Source organism: Mustela erminea, chromosome 11 (genome assembly GCF_009829155.1).
Source record: "Mustela erminea isolate mMusErm1 chromosome 11, mMusErm1.Pri, whole genome shotgun sequence".
Taxonomy (NCBI): domain Eukaryota; kingdom Metazoa; phylum Chordata; class Mammalia; order Carnivora; family Mustelidae; genus Mustela; species Mustela erminea.
In genome coordinates, this window is record NC_045624.1 from 58,361,917 (window position 1) to 58,382,776 (window position 20,860).

The 20,860-nt window shown below is 36.1% G+C and overlaps 1 long non-coding RNA gene across 1 annotated transcript; it reads left to right on the top strand.

Moving 5' to 3' along the window:
• Positions 1–1,338: 1,338 nt before the first annotated feature.
• On the top strand, positions 1,339–7,422 carry LOC116568815. Its single transcript, XR_004276752.1, has 4 exons — positions 1,339–1,384; positions 4,932–5,032; positions 5,299–5,399; positions 7,277–7,422. It is a non-coding gene; the product is annotated as an uncharacterized LOC116568815 (long non-coding RNA).
• The last annotated feature ends 13,438 nt before the right edge of the window (positions 7,423–20,860 follow it).

Genomic DNA, 20,860 nt, shown 5'->3' on the forward strand with positions numbered 1-20,860 from the left:
TTGATACAGTTTCCAGACTTCCTTATGCTAAGATGTGGCCACATGTCTTAGGTTATATGAGTAAAAGTGATATGTGCCACTTCCAGGACAAGTTCTTAATAGCAGGTTGTTCTTCCTGAGTTGTGTTGTGTTGTTTTGTTTTGTTTTTCTGACTTGGACATGGTGCTATATCACCTGTGAGGAAGATACCTTAACGGATGGTAGAAAAATATAGCTATGAAATCTGGATCTCTGAATTTCCCTGTGATCCAAAGTTTCCTGATACCATGGAAACTTCTTTGGGCTGAGAAATATAGTTTTTCAGCCACTGAATCTTTAATGCCTGTTTGACACAAGAGTTTAGTTGATCTTAACTATTAAAAATTATATCCATGGTGTTCTGAGATATTTCCATGTTTTCTCTATGATCCCAGAAAACACACAGAAGAAAATTAGGAAGTGTCCTAAATAATAAAAACTCACACCGACAGCATGGAATGAATAGCATTGATAACCTACTAATGATTAAATGATCAAGAGGTTTGATATTTTTAATACTGAGATAATTTTATACTTACAAAATAATTGTAAAAAATAGTTCAGAAGTTTCTGTTTACCCTTCACCCAGCTTCCTCTTATGTTAACATCTTATTTAACTACAAAACACTTATCAAAATCTAAGAAATCAACCTTGGTATAACTTTATTAACCACAGTACAAGCCTGATTCACATTTTACCAATTCTTTCATTAATATTCTTTTTCTGTTCCAGATCTAATCCAGGATTCCACATTGCGTGGGCATTCCTACGCAGTCTCCTCTAATCTATGAGTCCTCCATCTTTTCTTGTCTTTTATGCACTCGGCATGTTTGAAGAGTATTTTTCAGCTATGTTGTAGAAGATCCTTCAACTTGGGTTTGTCTAATGTTTTCTCACAATTAGATTGAAGATGTGAATTAATGAAAAGACTATCACAGAAGTGACATGTCCTTCCCAGAACATTGTATCAGGGAGTACAAAGGGTTGATGTAGATGACTGGTGATGTTTGCTTTAATCACTTAGCTATGTCTGCTCATGTTTTCCATTCTAAATGTACTAATTTTTCTTCCTGTTGTAATCACTAAATATTGTGGAAGAATAATATGCAAATATCTTCTTACAGCGTAAACTTTCGCCCACCCATCTTCCTATCCATCTGTGGATTTTGTCTGTAGCAATTTTAACTACAGTCTTCTAATGATAGTCTTCTATTTTCTTGTAGTACTTTAAAATTTGTTCATTAACATTCTTTTTATTTTCTAGGTAGATATCAAGGAATGGAGTTGCTTGGTCATATAAGTATATGTTGAATTTAAAAGAAACTCTCAAATTCTCCCCCGGTTTGGAAATGGCTGATGCCTTTGGTAAGCCTGCCAGTAGGGTTTGAGAGTTTCAGCAGCCCAGCATGATCACCACATTTTGGTATTGCTAGTTGTTTTGATTTTAGACATTCTAATAGGTGTGTAATGATATCTCATTATGGTTTTAATTTGTTTGATTAAGGACTAGTGATCTTGAACATATTTTCATATGCTTATTCCTGCTATAACCACAAAGTCCGTTCCTTGAAAATGAGCTAATAAGGACTTTAAAAAAAAATTCATATTTTGCAGAATCACAAATGATGGAGAATTCACAAAAAGAGTGTTGAAATAAACCTGAAATAAGTGTTACATGTCCAGGAGAAAGAAATGCCAAAAGCAGAACTAAGGAATATGTAAGGACCCTTTAGTTTTTACATTCCTGAGTGACCTGAGGGAGTTCCAAATAATATCCCATCCAGGTCTGTTTATTGTTAGTATGAGAACAATCCGGGAATATAAGGATATAAATAAACTTAGTGTGTATTATGGACAAAATGGTCATATAATGATAGAATGTAGAACTTGAAAGAGATCAAGATACCTAGACCATCTTTTTCATTTAGCCAGATGCTAGTGATAATCTGGACTATAATAAAACATCTCTTGCCTGGCTCTGTCTGGTGGGATTTTTTTTTTTTTTTTTTTTTTTTGCTCCTAATGTGTACATAGCTTATATGTCCATATTTGTTTTCCCAGTTACCATTCTAGACACTTCTTAAGCCTTATCACCAGGAAGAGTAAACTGATCTGACATGTCCTTAGGCATTTCTTAGCTAGGATGATGCAATAATCCTGGAGAGAGCTCAGTGTCCTTTCATTTCCTCAGAGTGCCAGTCAGCAGTGGAGACCTTAAACAGCTTTCAGTTGTTTATTTACTAAATATTTATCAAGCATCTGTGTCAGGTCCTGAGTTGGCACTGAGATGACCATAGTTAATAAATTAAAGGTCTTTTCTTACTCCTAGTGACCTTTACACCTAATTCATTAAAAAATATATATTGCAGGAGGAGAAAAAACATTTCTTTTCAAGAATGTGTTAGTGTTTCTCAGCCCAGCTACACACCCATGTTGGATTACACAACAACTATGACAGGTTTCTTTAAGGAAAAAGAGATAATAATCACTTCAGATCCTCACTTCCTGAGCCACCAGATGCAAATATTTTCAGCAAATTGTTGAGTTACTTCCCATTGGAAAGCAGTTTTTAAAGACTTGGAAGAGTTATTTGCTTACATCAGATTTTAGGAAGTAATTCATCGGAGAACAATTCAAATACAAGGCCCAATATTGTTCCTCAAGCTAAACCCTCTCTCCCTTCTTGCAGAAAAACACTGCCCAGACTTCCTATTAAATACAATCTTTTCCTAAAAGAAGGTGAGTGGCATCAATTCTAAAACAATGGAATGCCATCTGGGATGATCGTTTATAGAAGAGCAGCTAGCTAAAAAAATGAAAATTATCATTAGGGAGACTGTACTTAGAGAATATGAGTATTTTGTTAGATTCCAACAAATAAACTACTTATAATCTTATTCAAAATATAAACTCTTATTCAAAACTTTTCAAATTGAAAGTCCAAGCAGAACAGAGTAATATACAGAAAAAAATAATCTCCGAAGTGTATATGTATATACACATATGTATATAGTATACTTACACACATTTATTGCACATGTAGTTATATAATATATATATAAATAAGATACATTTATAGAATGTTTCTTAATCTTCAAACATGATTCTGTATAGGTGCCATAAGAAATTTAGAAATAAAGAGGAAAATAATTTTAAGTACTTTAAAATAATTCAACATTAATTTTGGAAAGATGACTCAGCTGCTATCTTTTTGTGAACTTGTAAAAAAGTTTCCAACTTGCTGAAAATATCTTCTAGATACTGTTGGGAGTTCTCATGAGTTACATGTATGATATTTCCTTCAAAATGGTATGTTTAAATCATAAAGGTACTTTAAAATGACACGTGGAAAATAATTTACTAGAGGTACATTAGCTGAAAGAAATGGAAGACTTGATGATTCTCACATTCATTAACAACTGCGGTCATGTGTATTCAGACGCTGGCAGTCATCTTTGTATGCAATGAGTTATGAATATTCATCCTTTGTCGTTCACTGTGATGTATGTGACAGTATTATTTGCCACCTTGACCTCTGACCATCACCAGAGATTAGAAAGATGTTATGTTGAGTGGCAATAGATTGAATTTCATAGCACACCTTCTTATGACAAGAAATAGTGACCCCCCACTAGATGTAATGAGTGAGAGAGTTTTGTGTTTGGAAGTGTCAGGAAATACGGAGAACTACCTCAGGACATGCAGGTCAAAGTCTGAGGGAAAATATGTCTAAAAAATAAGAAGAGTAGAGGTATGGGCAAAATAAATACAGTAACAGAAATCATGTTAACAACACCCATTTTAGAAGGTGCTTCATACATATAGTCTCACATAGCCACATTTCAGTCTCTATGGAGATTTCAACTAAAATGATTCAGTGTAAAGCTGGAGATTTTAGACAGGAGATAAAAGTATGGGTCCAACTGAGATTCCATGAAAACGTGTTGCTAAGAAATTTACTGATATTAACCACTTCTTGTGATGTTCCGGAGGAATGCTTTCAATTCCATATTAACTATTTAAATACATTTGCTAAAAAATGTTTTTCTTTATAGTTTTATAATCCTCTAATTATTGGCTTTTACTTTTAATATTCTTTTTTTTTAAGATTTTATTTATTTATCAGAGAGAGAGAGGGGGAGAGAGCGAGCACAGGCAGGCAGAGAGGCAGGCAGAGGCGGAGGGAGAAGCAGGCTCCCTGCCGAGCAAGGAGCCCGATGTGGGACTCGATCCCAGGACGCTGGAATCATGACCTGAGCCGAAGCAGCTGCTTAACCAATTGAGCCACCCAGGCGTCCCCTACTTTTAATATTCTTATCAAGTCCAATAAATACATTGAATTTCATGACCATTCAAGAAAGGTAGATATAATGCTGAATTCACTAAGGTACAAGAATTTTTATACATCACCCTACAAAAATTATTGCTTAGAAACTGTTTTATGGACCTTTCATTATTAATTTATGAAATTTTGGTATATCCCTAAAATAGTTCCTGCTGCATCTAGTAGATGATCATTGTATTTGGTGACTAGGAGGACATCGGATCTATTACTAAGGTGGACTAAATGCAGTCTCTAAAAAAGTACAGAAAGACTTTTTTGTCTAATAAGTTATTTTCTTTTATATTACTTAAATGACTTGCTCTCATCGATAATTTACACTTTTGTTCAAACCTTACTTGGTTAAGCAGAATAGAGATTAACCTTTATATTCAGTTAATATTTATTCTGTATTTTATTTCATTATGAGTATTCATAATGTTTTGTTTTCTGCTTCAACGTTTGCTACAGAGAAGACTGAAAGTGCCACATTTGTGAATTTTTGTAAGTTTATAAATACACACATTTAAATAGAAATTACAGAAGGATCAAAGTAATCCGAATTGTCCTCTCTTCTTTTTTTGACTACAGGGGAGAAAATTCTGCGTTCGATGGACATGGGTATGACTATACAGCATCAGCCATGGGAACATCAATTGCCTTGGGAACCGATGTGGGGAAAAAACTGTAATGTAAGTATATTAAGAAACGTTGAAGAAAATAATTCAGGTCATATGCTTTTTCTCTAAAATATCTATTTTTTTTAGTCTTTGTAAATATGATACTATACTATCACTAAGTCACCTTGATTTAATCTATGTATTTAATGCTTTTTGGAGTTAATAATTCATATCTTCTTTCTTATCCCTTTCCTTCAATTTCCTTGTTACATGTTCTGTTCTGCCACCAACTTTAGCAACTGCTAATCTCATTTAAACTTTTTTTTTTTTTTTTTCAGTGCTTCTAAGTCGCTTAAAGGAAGCTCTCAGATGCTAGAATCAAGCTCTGGAAATAGACTGGAAAGGGCTGGAAGGTCACAATGAAACCTGCCTGTTCAAGGTAGGACAGAGGCATCTAAGCCAGGTCCCTGTTTGACTGCATGGGATACAGCAATGGAAAAGGCTTTCTGGCTTTGAGAATTTTATACATGTTCAGGACTCAAAATAATAAATTGTATTTCCGGGGTGCCTGGGTGGCTCAGTGGGTTAAGCCGCTGCCTTCAGCTCAGCTCACGATCTCAGGGTCCTGGGATCGAGTCCCATATCGGGCTCTCTGCTCAGCAGAGAGCCTGCTTCCTCCTCTCTCTCTATCTCTGCCTGCCTCTCTGCCTACTTGTGATCTCTCTCTGTCAAATAAATAAATAAAATTTAAAAAAAAAATAAAAAAAAATAAATTGTATTTCCACATTACCTTAATAATTTCTAAAATCAATGATTTTCAGTTTTTTTTTGAAAGTGGTACATAGAATAGCTGATGTTCAAATGCATCATACTGCTTTGAGAATATACAGAGTTGTGAGCATTTCTATTCCAGAAGTTACTGGTTGTAATTCCAAAGTGATGCTTGTTATCATAGAGGCTATAACAGATTGGCTAGATATTATGGAGGACAGCACTATTTGCCATGTATTGGCAAGTACTAGGACCAGACCTTAGTCTCTGAAGCAACATGGTTAGTATAAACAGGACCAAATGTTATTGAAGGAACTGAAGTATCAGGTCCCTCCTGAGAAAGGAGGACTCAGACACAGCCAACTAGACATACACACTCCTGACTAAAACTAATATAGAGGTCAAGGACTTGGTCTTAAACCTAAGACAGAATCTTTGAATTTAGAACTATCATTCTTGGTCAGAAAAGATCTAGTGAACCCAGTGATTTGAAAACAAGTCATGGTTTAGACTTCCTCTTAACTAAAGGCAGGACTTGTTGAGGATCTCAAGAACAATACTGTTAGATCGGACAATATGCCTGAAAGCACTTGGCCCATAGTCTGGCACTTGATCAATATATACATATTATATATATATAAATATACATATTATATATATATATATATATATATATATATATATATATATATATATATATATGTCTTCTTAGATGCCATCCAGGAAACACTAAGATCATCCACAAAAATTTCAGGATAGCTCTGTAAAGGAGTAAATATTATTATCTCCTAAATCAGGGGAAATTTGACTCAGAGAAGAAAAAAATGCAATTTATGTCACACTTCGTCCTGTGGTAGAGACGCTAATCTATCAACTCCTTTTGAAAGTAAATTGATTTCTTATTTACCAATATATTGATGGAGAAAATAAAAGAAATATGTTACTTAAATGTTATTAAGCTAAGGAATCCATTCAAATAATATTAATTGTAGGTGACACTTAAATTATTTGAGTTGAGAAATTCTCTCTATCCCATTCCTTCTATAGAACTATAAGCTATGGGCACTACGGAAAAGGGAAAGATATTTTCAACTCAAAGCTCTCTGAGGGAAGCCAGCATTATCAGGGAACTGAATCCTAGGCTACAGAGACAACCTGCACATTCCCTTTCTCTTGTAAATTTCCAGTGTTTGTCACAAAGCAACACCCAGCCAGCACCATCTGACTCCCTGTGAAAGGTCAGTAAGTTAAGGCCACAAGGTTCCTACCACTGATTTTTCCCACAGAAAGAATATCATTTCAGCTTCATGACTCATGGTTTACATTTAGTATGTAAGCATTTGAATATCGCTCTTGTTTTATGTGTATATTTGAATAACGCTTTACACTGACATACTTTCAAGAAAATTCTTCCTTAGAAATTTGAACAAGATGTTCAAAAATGCAAAACTGGTTTTTAGTAAACCAAGTTGAACTTAAAAGTGATGCTGCATGGAAAAGAGCAACAGAATGTTTCCTAGTGGTTATGTACGATTGTTTTATTAGGTTTGATAAGACTAAACAGTCCAAAGATTTGACAGTCCTGACACCTGGCATATGAAAGATGGAATTCCTGAATGGAAATTATTCTTACTGAACTTCTCTGAAGAGTTTTGGCTGGAAAGAAGTATCTTTTCCAATGCCAGTACATTCTCGGCACTCCTTCAACTGGCTGAAAAATGAGGTACTGAATTCTTTGCTTAATGGGAAATCTACTGTTGTTTTAGTGCATTTTTTTGGAACTTTTTTTTTTTTAATTTCTGTCATCACATTTCCTTTGTGGAAATAAATATGACACCATATGGGAAAAAATGTTGTAGTTCCATATGTATAGAATAATATTCTGAATTTCAAGATGAACTAACTCTAACCTGCATTTAGTGATCAAAAAATAATAAAAACCCATACAGTTTATATGCTTCATGATTACTAAACACCAAGGTAGTATGGCTACTCTGCACTTGGCTGTGTTTAGGTAAAATCCAAAGTGTTTATAACATGAATAATAAGGTATTTTTATGCAGTTACATTATTTATCTTACTGGTTCTACTGTGTGATGCACAACAGACCCAGTATTGTACTTCAGTTCAGATATTTATATGCAATGTAGCTCAAAGAACGGATTCCTATTCTTCCACCTGCAGCTTAAAAAATGTAAGACAGAAAACCAAATAAAAAGAGGTTCATAAATCACAACAGTATAGATGCTGAAAAGGAAAAGTGGGGTTTCTTTTGGCTTGTCAGCGTATCGCATGAATTTTTCAGTTCTGAAACACATAAATAGTAGTTTCATAATTGAAAACAAAAAATGAATACTATGGATTAATTGAACAAAGAAATACAGGATTCTGTAGAATTAATTTAGAGCCCAGCTGAGGAAGCTATCCATTCTGGAAGGTCTGAGGCACAAAAATGTTTGTTATTCTGAATACTTCTCTTTTCAGCCTAAGTCTCAATAATAGGAGGCAATATAGGACCCCTACTTTGGGTAAAAGGCTAACAGGCACCCTGAAACATCTGCCTCTTTAACCCATTTAAATATTGTTCCATGAGTCCAATGTGGTAAAAAAGTGGCGGACCAGAATTCATGAACCCCCAAAAAATGAGCCAAGGGAAATTCTATCCTATGTATGACTAACATCTTGTATCAAAACACCTCTGATGGCAGAGGACTCTTTTCCTCCTGAGATACCTCTTTTTTCTTTGATCCAAACACGCTCTCCTTTTACCTTTTGCTCATTTTTCTCTGGTCTTAGAGAAACATTTATGTCCTGTTTCTCTTCTGTCTCCCATCTCTACGGTAGTTTCAAACATGTAAAAATAGTACTTATGTTCCTCAGCCTACATGTCCAATTGAACACTGTAGTCTCTAGAAAAAAACATTCTCAGCTCTTCCCATCATTTTAAAAATGTGAATTCCTGTCAGGTTTATTCTTCGTCTTAATTTCACATCTTCAAATGAGTTCATAAGTTGTTCATCCTATTTCAAAATGTGTCAATGAAGACACCCCAAATACACTTCAGTTGTTATAAAGGATGAGAACACTACTATGACCTCACTTATATTACCTGTTACCAGGAACTATCATCTGTCCTACACATTTATAGTGAACCACTTTTCCTCCAATATTGCCAATCTGACTGATCAATAGAATTACCTTCTTACCATTAATGAACTCTCTCTCTCTCTCTCTCTCTCTATATATATATATATATATATATGTATATATATATGGAGAAAGAGAAATTCTCTGACAACCTGAAACAATGAAACATGAGAAAAATAATTTTGAATTGAACTAAATGAATGTTTGTCATGTTTGAGGGAAGTAAGTGCCATGATTATTTATCCATTTGGCAGTTGAAATATTTCTTTTCTTCTCTTTATAATAATTTATGTATAAGACTACAAAACAAAACTCTCATGTATAATGGAGTTCCCTCTCCACATGAGCTTTTGTGCTTACTGGTTTTCAACTTTACATTTTATCTGAAGTCTCAAGTAATTGACAATGTAGTCATTTTTTATATACTTCCTTATTCCAATACTTGTTTCAATTCCAAATTCCTGTTAAGATGCAGGTATCAAGTTTCAGCTCTGAGACCCCAGGTAAGTGTTTCAGAACAGTCCTTGTCTTCCTCTTTTGTGAATTGAAAAATAAAAGGTTCACCGCTGATAAGGAGAATCTTCTTTTGTGATTGTTCATCACATTATATAAATAAGGCTCAGAGACAATCACTTGACATCAGATATTAGAGAAAGAGAAAGAAAGGAAGAAGAAGAAGAAATATCTTAGAGATGATGATGTCAGAGTATTTCTGGGAATAGCCACAGATTGGTAACTGTGATTATTGGTTTTGTGACATTCATCTTCAGCAAGATTTTAAATTTCCTTTTGAATGCACCTAGTATGTCCAATGAATGTTAACAATAGTGCCAACGATTTACCGTCCATGGAAAATGTTGTCAGAGCTTTTGGATACACTGAATATTAGGAGAGTGAGGTTTTTAAACTCCCATTCTCCTTGCTTCTTTTTTGCAGTGTTCAGTCTAAAGCTGATCTAGGCCAGAGATTTATGTTTAAGCAAGTTAAAATTTCTAACTGAAGTCTTGTTCTGGACATGCTAATAACTGAAATAAGACAGTGTTTGTGATAAAGTGACCAATTACATAAAGAACAGAAAATCAAGGGCTCTGTTGAATTTTTTGTCCAAGAATGGAGAAGAAGTCTCCTATGGAGTAAGTTTCAAAGGGGCTTCAGGAAACAAAAGTAAAATTACGTTTCGATTAGTTACTAATACATGATTCTTGCTACTTTGGAGAGGGTGGCAAAACCTCAAAAGTAATAGCCTTGAGACACTCCTAGGAAGACCAGATCTTGAGCACTGAAGTTGCAAATTTGAGCAAAATGCCCTCTCCCAAGTCTGGAAAGGTCCTAACCCTCAGGAGACCATTTCCACTTGATCACTGTGTATTGACAAATGGAAAATAAAATCCAAAAACCCAGGAGGTCCTCTTCAAATGTTCCAGATTATATACAATCCTTGGGACCTGGGGAGCTGTAATATGATCAAATTTCTCGTCAGTGACTCAGAGTCAGATGTATTTTGATTTAGAAATATGTTTTGATACCTAAAGGTTATGATTTTATTAAAAAGAAATTATACTTTCTTCATTCCAAAAAGTCTGTGGAAAAGAAAGAATTGCATGGCAACAGCTGAGCTGGGACACATAGTGGGTCGAAAGGCCATTGGGTGGGCATGTGTCAGCAGTGGGTATTATTGAATCAGTGGTGTCTAAAGACAACTCCTATACAGCCCGGTCTTTCCGTGCATCGCTCTATCTCTCGGGCCCCCTAGGATGCCTTGCCCATTCTGCAGCATAGTTGCAGCACAAACCCTGCAAGGGCATTTGAGAAGATTTCTGATCTTGATTCACTTTTATTCCTGGCAAATTCTCTGTGAGTTGTTATTTTTTTATCCTTAATAGTAGGAGTTTTATGCCTCTAGAAATATACTATAATTTTATGGCTCTTTCTGATGAGTGAATTTTTCAGCAACCATATGGTGTGGCTGGCTCTGACTCTGTCAGACTCTAATGACCTCCAGAGTCTGCAGAGCAGTTTGTTCATTCCGATCTTTCTTAAGCCTCACTGTATTGATTGTAGTCTTTGATAAGTCAAGTTGTTGAGTTTTCATTCTGTGCCAGAAGGTTTAAATAAGAAGGTTTGAAAGTCATCCTTTGGTTGAGCTGCATTTTGCAGAACTCGCTTTCTCCTTTGCCATAAGCACAGTAAATGTATGGCATAATTTCTCATTTTCATTTTGAATATTTTAGAAAATACTTCTCAAGCCTTTTCATGTGAAGTGTCTGTGCTATTCATACCATCCCTTCTCATTTATATGTATCGGTATATTTTCTCCTATAATCTCGGTTTTTATTATGGATCTTCTTTGAAATATGCTTATTTCTATAATTATTTCAGAGCTTAAAGTAGTAAATATTAGGTAGTATCCTGGGTTTTTTTAATAAAGCAGAACTTTTTCTATCCACACAATAATCACTTTAATTAACAACCACTATATGCTTAGCATAGCACCTTCCCTGAAGAAATTTAATGTCTAGAGTGAGATAGTACTACTACCGTTAGTAATAATAATAATATTAATAATACTAAGTATAGGTAAAATTTGTTGAGTGGTTCCTGTTTGCCAGGCAGCATTGTAGAATTTTACATGTCACATGTCAATTAATTCTTTCTTTGCATAATTCTTCTATGCATACATGAATGGATTATAACAAAATGAGATGGGAAAATTTGTTCTCTTGCTTCATAATAAATGTCACACAGATGGTATGCAGTAAATATATAATATATACAGATTGAAATATATACCGATTGATTCTTTGAAATTATCCTAACTTTCTGGACAAGATAGAGAGGGAACTTTAAAATAAAATATTTCTGGAGTGTTGAGTCAGTTAAGTATCTGCCTTTGGCTCAGGTCATGATCTCACAGTCCTGGGATTAGGCCTCACTTCAGGTTCCCTGCTCAGTGAGGAGTCTGCTTCTCCCTCTCCCTCTGCTCCTCTCCCTGCTTGTGCTCTCTCTTGCACTCTCTCTCTCAAATAAATACAATCTTATAAAATAATAATAAAATAAGTTAATTAAAATAAAATATTTTGGGGGTGCCTGGCTGGCTCAGCTGGTAGAGCATGTGACTCTTGATCTTGGGGTTGTAAGTTTGAGCCCTGCATTGGGTGTAGAAATGATTTTAAAATAAAATCTTAAAAAAAATAATTTAAAAAAACCACAAAATGTTTCTGATGAGAGAGGAGTTTAGCACCTGAAAGTCCAAATGAGGCAAATAAAATGGGGCTTTCTTAGGGTAATGTAGATCAAGGAGGGCATTTAAGGGAGGGGCTGACATAATTGACTATAATTTCAAAATCTCTGTCTGGTAGTTGTGTGGTGAATTGCAGGCAGGGAAGGTGAAAAACAGTTGAGAATGATTCCCAAGTTTGTGGCTTTGTTGCTTGAGTAAATGGAATGTTATGACAGTCCAGGAGGAGTGAGAAAGAGAACGAACTCAGGTTTGGAAATGTGGGGTGGCACTGAGGGGAGTAGGGACTGGAGTAGAATATGACACTCAAAGAGAGATTTGTGGTAGTTCTGGATGGAGTAGAAGAGGCCAAGGAACTGAATGGGCTTCTCCTTTGAGCATTATAAAACACTGAAAGAGAGCCATGAACTCAGGAAAACTCCAACAACATGGACATCCCAGAAGACAGGGAGTTGACACAGTTGCCTGACAACCATTCTGAACAGTGATGGGAGGGATACAGAACAAGCAGGTGTTGTGAAAGTCAAGAAAGGAGGCGTATCAGGAGACAGGACAATGGTCTTTTTTTTTCCCCCCCTAAGGCTTTGGAATCTGATGATTGAAAAGATTCTGTTGGATTTATTACCCATGAGGTTGTTGGCAATCTTAGTATGAGTAATTTCAGTGGAACAATAGATTCCACAAAGCAAGCTGAATTTCACTGGGGAAACAAGTGGGAGGTAAAGAAGCAGAAATAGTAACGTAACTTTTTAAGGAGTTACTTGTCTAGGGGCGCCTGGCTCAATTGGTTAAGAATCCAACTTGCGCTTAGGTCATGATCTCAGGGTCCTAGGATCAAGCCCTGCTTGGGACTCTGGCTCAGTGGGAAGTCTGCTTCTCTCTCTCCCTCTGCCCTTCCCCCTGCTCCTGCTCTCTCTCTCTCTCTCTCTAATTAAATAAACAAAAATCTTGAAAAAAGGAAGCTTGTCTGTGGGGGAAAAAAGATTATTATCTCTGGGGATGCCTTGGTGATTCTGTCAGCTAAACATCTGACTCTCGATCTCAGCTCATGTGTTGATCTCAGGATCGTGAATTCAAGCCCCACATTGGGCTCCACACTGGGCCTGGATCCTACTTAAAGAACAAGAACAAAACCAAGCAAACAAAAAACTTGTCTGTGAAGGGCCAGAGCAAGAATACATGTCCACCAAAAGGGACATGTAACAACAGTGCCAATAAGCTTAGACCAAAAACTCAGCTGATTTTGGCACCAAGACAGTAGGTATAGACAGAAGCTTAGGTGTTTATGTTTTGCAAATGTAGATAGCATGGAGAAGCTGAAGGGTTATAGGGTCAGCTGTAATCCTTGTTGCTGCATGTGAGCTCTTAGGAGTAACTGATACTTTTTGCCCTCCTCTACTACCTATCCCAGATTTTTCTCATTCTCAGCTAACTTTTTTGCTTGCTGATGTTTTGCCTCCTGGAGTGCCTGAGATTGTTATGCCTGAAGGATCCCTGATTACCATGCTGTTCTTAGACAATGACGGCTGTATTTGTTCATTATATTTAAAACTGGTTATAATTGCTTCTCAGGCTTTTGGCCAAGATGGAGTGTAAAACCGCTTACAGAAGCAACAGAATACCTAGCTGAAGCGCCTGAGCACAAAATTCATCTTCATTTTCCAGTTTTGAGATCAGGGTGGATCCCTTGGCAAGATGCCTGCCAAAATGGTGATGACCTGTTTTCTTGATGTTTTCATGGTGCAACTTTCAAAGTCCAACTGATGAATATAATGAGACACATATTTAAAAGACCCGTTCTGCCATTCATCAGGTCGGTCATTTCCAGGTGGTTTTATGCATGGCCTGTGGTCATGTGCCCATTGCCACAATTTGGTTGCTGTAAAGTTGATTCCTTTGTTTCAGGCATAGTCATGTGGGATGCTGTGTTGTTAGATAATACATGTTTCTATAAGTCTTCAGACATGCAGGATGGCCAAGGCCTTGTGTGTAGGAGAAGCATATGTATAATCAGAACATGTCTTCTGACATACTGATCTTTCCACATGAGAGAAGTCCAATGCAGTCAACTTCCCATCAGGTGGTTGGCTGGGCTTCTTGAGGCTGGAAACATATCAGAGGCTTGAATCATATCAGAGGCTCAGCATTGCTCTCTGTTGTTGGCTAGTTAGACACACAGCAGGAAGAGTATCTAGAATAGTCTTGGGGAGTAATGGCCCACGAATAACCTTGATCCCTGCCATCATGGCAACTACATTTATGATCCCTTTGACCCAGCACTGGGGTGACCATTCTCTCTACTTTGCTACTTAGTTTCTCTCTGGTGTTTATGCTGGCGACTGGCATTGACGTGTAATACAAATATCTCCACACTCTGTGCCCTCTCACAGAAGTCTATTCACATGTTTCTTCCCTCCATTTTCATTATATTATTAAGAATGATACTTCCTGGCTGCCTATCTGTCTTGTCTACAGTAATATTATGTTTTATTAATCCTCTCCAAACCTCTCTGTTAGTAGAGTGGCCCTGTTTTAAAACCTCATTGTGTTGCTCATTGTGAAAACTGTACCCATTTTATTTCTGACAGTTAAGAGGTACCACCTGGCTTCCTGTTATATCATCCCATTATCCGAATGGTCATCATAAGGCCTTTATCTGTAACAGAATATCCTCCCATTTGTCATTGTCTATAGAAGACATGTTCTACCGAACTTAATGATGATGGTGCTCCTCTCACTAGACATCCCTTACTCATCTAGTAAATGGAATTTTCCCCGGGCCCTTCCATGGATTCACCTGGTAGGTGTTCTAGGCTTATGTAGCACATTTGTTCTGGAATGTTTACTTCTCTGAGTCTTTTGAACATTTCTTCCCCAAACTTGCTGCAGTTCTGACATTTATACGTCACCTAAGGTAGACCATTGGTTTTTGCAAGTTCCCAAGAATTATCTCAGCCATGTGTTAGTACTGTCTCCTGGGGTCCTTGGCAGAATTTTAAATATACTACAGAAATGTATCCCATATCAATAAACTTTTCCTTATCAGATTTATGTCTGCTTCTCTCAGTGTATCTGAGAATCCTCTCCCATACATTCTTGCCCTGCTCCTGCTGGTATATATCAGCCAGATCCTGGAGTTTCTTCAGTAAAGGGCCCCTCTCCTTCCTTGACATTCCTATTCAGGCTATGCTGGGATTTAACAGTATTTTTAGTGATACAGCTTTAAAATGGTTAACAGGATGGTAGATGGGAGTAGATCATTGAAGAGGTAAGCATTGTCTTGTAAGACGTGCTTTAGTGCTTTACTTCTAAGGTTCCTCCATAATCTTCATGCAAGGGAAGCCATTACGTTCTAATACAGAGGCTATAGAATCTGCTTTGCAGGTCTAACAGTTTCTGGGAGTTCGGGAATTCAAAGTTCTCAATAGCCTTTATCTAGAAATCCTCATTCCTATCTTAGGGTCCTTCTCTTTTCCTATTTCAGCTGTGACTTTGACACATAAAATATGCTGAACTGACAATGCAGCCTTGTCTAAAATTCTGTTATTCTTAAGATAAAGTCATGTATCTGTTCCTCTGTTCTGTATTCCCTTCACTGTGTGAAATTAGGATATTTTTTTTTTAATGCAGCTGATGAGGCCCTGTAGCTTTTGCATTTTTGCATTAAATTGGGGATTAATGACCGAGTCACTGGTATCCCATTTCCCCCTCATAACTTCAGTGATGGTAACCTTATTGTCACCTAGACACTTGGCAGTCCTGCTTTAATGATTTACTTTGTAGTTGCTTCCTACCACCATTCTTGATACTATTAGAGGTTGGATTTCCTGGAAATAGATTCTGAGGAAAAAAAATGTATTCTGAAAGTTTACTGGGAAGAGTTCTAAGGAGATAAACTTGTAAAGAAGTGGGAAGACAGTATTGGATTGAAAGAGATGTTCCTCATGCAACTAATACAATCAGTCTTTGGTGAATATTTGTAATTTTATTGAAGCAAAGAGCCAGACATTTTTATTCTTGCCTCAGACATGGTATAGCATTCTGTGGATGACCATTTCCAGTGAAAGATGCAACTATGAGCAGTTGATAGCTGTTATCAACCGATAGGCAATAGCAATTTATCTCACCTCTGAAAAAGGGATCTGCATAAAGCAGGCAGTATTTATTGTGAGAGGATTCAAGGTAAGCTTTTCATTTTATGAAGAGATATATAAAGATAATTAAAAGGCAATATAAAGGCAAATGGTGGGAGAAGGGCATTTCAGGCAGAAGGAAGATAATATGTAGATCCCAGAGTTAGTAAAGAGCCTATCCTTCCAACGGACTTAAAAGACATCCACTGTGAAAAGAAACAAATAAGAGAGAGATTGGCTTCAACTTGTCTGGAGAGAGAGGCAACAGCTAGGTCATGTAGGATCCTTTAGATAATGTTAAGGATTTTGAATTTTAATACAATGGGAAGCTGTTGAAGAATTAAGAGTCAAGAAGTTTAACTCAAAGTAACATCATCAGCTCTGACTAAAAAAAGAAATCTCTTTGGATGGCAGTATAGGGAATGGTTTGAAAAATGGCCAGAATCAAAGTAGAGAGGCCTCATAGCGATTGTGCAGATGAGGAACAATGGAAAAAGATACAAAACTTATGACAAAGTCCAAATGAACAGGACTTGATAGTGGATTAGATGTGAACATTGAAGGACAGGGAAATATCAAGAAAGAAAAGCGAAAACAGGTTTCTGCCTTGAAAACCACGTAGATAGGTAAATGGTATTGTGATCTAGGGGCACTGGAGGTTGAGACTGAAGATTTAAATGGACCTCATTTGAGTCCGCACCTATGAGACACCTGATGATGGCATCAAGGCAGTTGGATATATGAGTATGAAACACCAATAAGACTGTTAGGCCAGGAAAATAAATTTAGGAGCTATAGACTATATTTAAACCTAAGGGAAAGAATGAGTTCAAATATGAACGGGGTGTAGAGTGGGAACATAAAAGCTGAGATATAATATTGTCAAGTTGGGTAGAGGTCCCAATTTCTATATACTCAAAGTTTTGCTGTCTTTCTATTTTTTGTTTTTTGTTTTGTTTTTCTTTTTAATTTCCCTCTTTCTCTCTCTACCCCAAAGCCCTCCACCTCTACTTGGTAAGCTCCAGACACTGTCAAAATACAGAACTCAGCAACAGATTCTTACAGGAATGTCACCAGAAACCCTTGTCATTAATCCTGAATGGGTTCTAGAAAGCCTTGTGTTTAATTCCAAATGTTTGTTCTCAATCTAAAATATTTCAGAAAGTTGCTTTTCTTTCCAAAGTTGTCTATATAACAGTTTATTTTTTCAGTTATGTTTATGTCAGAGAAAGATATTATTACTGCCATTTTTCTTGTCTTTAACATTAGTTTCTTCTTTTTGAATAAGGATGTGCCTCAGGATATGTAGACTTCTTGAATGTGGTGACCATGTCTTCTTCATACCATGGTTCCAATGTTTGTCCTAGAGTATGACAGATAAGCAATGGTCAACAAATGCTGATTAAACAAATAAATGAATGAAAACTGAGTAAATGATGAGGAAGTTACTATGGAACAGGGAGAAAATTATCAGAGCACCAAAATAAATAAATAAATGAATAAATAAATAAATGTGGGGGATAGGGGGGTAGAGATAATCCGAGTCATTAGAAAACCATTATAATAAGACAAGCCTTTCATGTAGCTTCATCTGATTCTTAGGACAGGCCATGGATTCGGGGATGTTGTTACATATTCTACATACATTAAGGTATTAATTAAATTTTTAAAATAGGCATGTTTCATAATACTATAAAAGACACATGCTAAGATTCTGGTAAGGATTTTTTTAAACAGCTGCATGATAAATTTAGAGGCACCATGAAGAATGCCTGAGGTTACAGAGGGAAAAAAAAAAAAGGCAGAGAAGAAATGAATCATTTGACATAATATGACTAAGAAAAGAAGCAAACATTTTTCTATTAGTCAAATGTCAAAATATGTAGCAAAATCAAAGAAGCTTAAAAACAAGCAAAACCAATGCAACATTGCCACAGGCAGAAAAGAAATATCAACCAAATGATAAAAAGCTATTCCCAAACACAGATTTCAGCTCTTTTCTATGTTAACAAGCAAGCTGGCAGCAACTCAGATTTCAATAATTTGCTTTACCACAGATGATAAAGGTGCTAGAAATTTGTTCTGTCATAAACAGTGGTGAAATAGAAAAATAGAAAAGCAGAGGACCACTGTTAGAGGGTGTCAGGAGGGGGCTGTCTGGCACCCTATGGGGAAGAAAGATGCTGTGTTTGAGCAATCTGTATTCTCTGAAAGCCAGATGCTAGGACACATCCTTTTGCCTTTTTTCTTTTCTTTTCTTCTCTTTCTTCTTTTTTTTCTTTTCCTTTTTTTTTTTTTTTGCCCTTTCTCTAAATGAATTTTCTTATATGAGTAAAAATAAATGTATTAATAAATGAATTTAAGTAATATTTAGCTTGATCACAGCAAGCTTCTGTTGTTAAGTTTCACATAAATTTGAAATTTAAATTTGTAAATTCAATTCGTAATTGTAAATTACAATTTGAAATTGTAAACAAAATATTAGGGGTTTTTCCGTCCAATATTTTAGGGTGTTTTGAAGTGAACTTTTTCATTATCCAAAATGGAAAAGATTTAATCTGCTTCTGTCCATTGCTAGATGATAATATGATTTTTGTTTATTTAAGAATAAAGTTTATTTAAGAATAGACTTAAATGTGGAAGGAAGATAATCCTTCCTATTTGTGATGTATCAGTAATTTGACTGAATAGAAGTTATATACTATGAAGTTATGTATTAGATTCATTTCCTTTTTCTTCCCTGAAGTTGCCACAAATAAACTGCCCCCAAAATTGTATTATATGCTGACAACTTTATGAGACTATTCAAATATCCTTTCTTGAAACTTTTTTCATAGTAAAGGATCTTTTTATATTTGGCTTTTTAGACCTTAAATGGCATCTACAATACTTCACTTGACTATGTACTATCTGTTGGAAATAGGTAGATAATTCATTTTATGGAAAATATTTCTTCTTGGGGCACCTGGATGGCTCAGTGGGTTAAGCCTCTGCCTTTGGCTCAGGTCATGATCTCAGGGTCTTGGAATCGAGCCCCACATCAGGCTCTCTGCTCAGTGGGGAGCCTGCTTCCCCCTCTCTCTCTGCCTGCCTCTCTGCGTACTTGTGATCTCTCTCTGTGTCAAATAAATAAATAAAATCTTTAAAAAATATATTTCTTCTAGCACTTTTATAAATATAATCCAAACATATTTATTTGGAAGAGAGTCAATTTTGGAATATCTGTTTCACTAAAATTACATTCTATTATAGATAATACACTTCCCCATGTATATATACATATATACATATATATTGTCTGCATTCAGATCCTTAAGTTGCTTAACTAATATAAAATTTTAAGTCTGTTAGGATTTTTAGGAACATAAAAAAATTCTGCTTTGAAATGAATAAGAGAGTACCTGTAGTTCACATTTCTAATATAGTTATATGAAAATATGTTGAAATTCTTTTTATCATTATTATTTTGAAGTGAGGTATTTAAGCTATGGGAAAATCCAAGCACATATGCATTTCAAGAGAACAATAAAACAAACTGTATCTTCATCACTCAGGTTCAGCTACTATTTTCTCCGGATCAATCTTCCTTTATATCTGCCTCTCCTCGCAAGACTTCTTAAAATGATTTTGAATTAAAATCTCTGCTTCATATCCTTTTATTTGTAAATAATAAAAGCTATTGGGTTGCCTGGGTGACTCAGTCGGTTAAGCATCCAACTCTTAATCTTGGCTCAGGCGCGAGTCATCCAGCTCTGCACTGGGCGTGGAGTCCGCTTATGATTCTCATTCTCCCTCTCCCTCCGCCCCTCCCCCCCACTTTAAAAAACATGCAATAAAATAAGCTACCCAAAGATACTCTTTTCTAAGAGATAAAGGAACAAAACAAAGGATAACTGATTCAGATATATCTGATCCCAACCATTCAGTTATGAGGCTGAGCAAGGGCAATATTCACCCTGAAATCTAGCCCTAGAAGACATTATTAAATGCTACTTAGTTACCTGTTAACCATTCTTAAAATCAAAGACCAAAGTTACCAGTAGTGAAAGTCAAAGTATATTCAATCCATGAGTATATGTTATATGGTTTCCAGGCATTCTGGGCAATTTTTACGCCTGTAACAGGGTGCTATTTCGGTGTCGTGTCATTAACTGTTTATGTTTAGTCCTTTGGTTTGGGATCTAACACAAAGCACTTCAGTGCAAGGCAAAACCCAGAACCCTTGAATAACAGCCATTGGGTGCTTTCAATGACAGCAAGAAAGTCTTACAATCAAGTTGGTCATTTATAGGATTTCAGTCATTCACTTTATAAAATCAGCACATCATCTAAACTCATGTACTATTCGTTCAACCATTCAACCACTTATCCATCTATTCTGTACCTACTCATTAGAACCACTCATTCAAAATGAACATTTGTTGTGGGTCATGCCCCAAACTAGGTGCTAAGGTTACAATGGTGAAGAAAATCTATGATCTCTTACATGCAGACTATGAAATACCACTCAGCAATAAGAAGAAATGAGCTATCAAGCCATGAAAAGACATGAAAGAATCTCTCAAGCATCCTGCTAAGTGACAGGTGCCAAACTGACAAGGATACAGACTG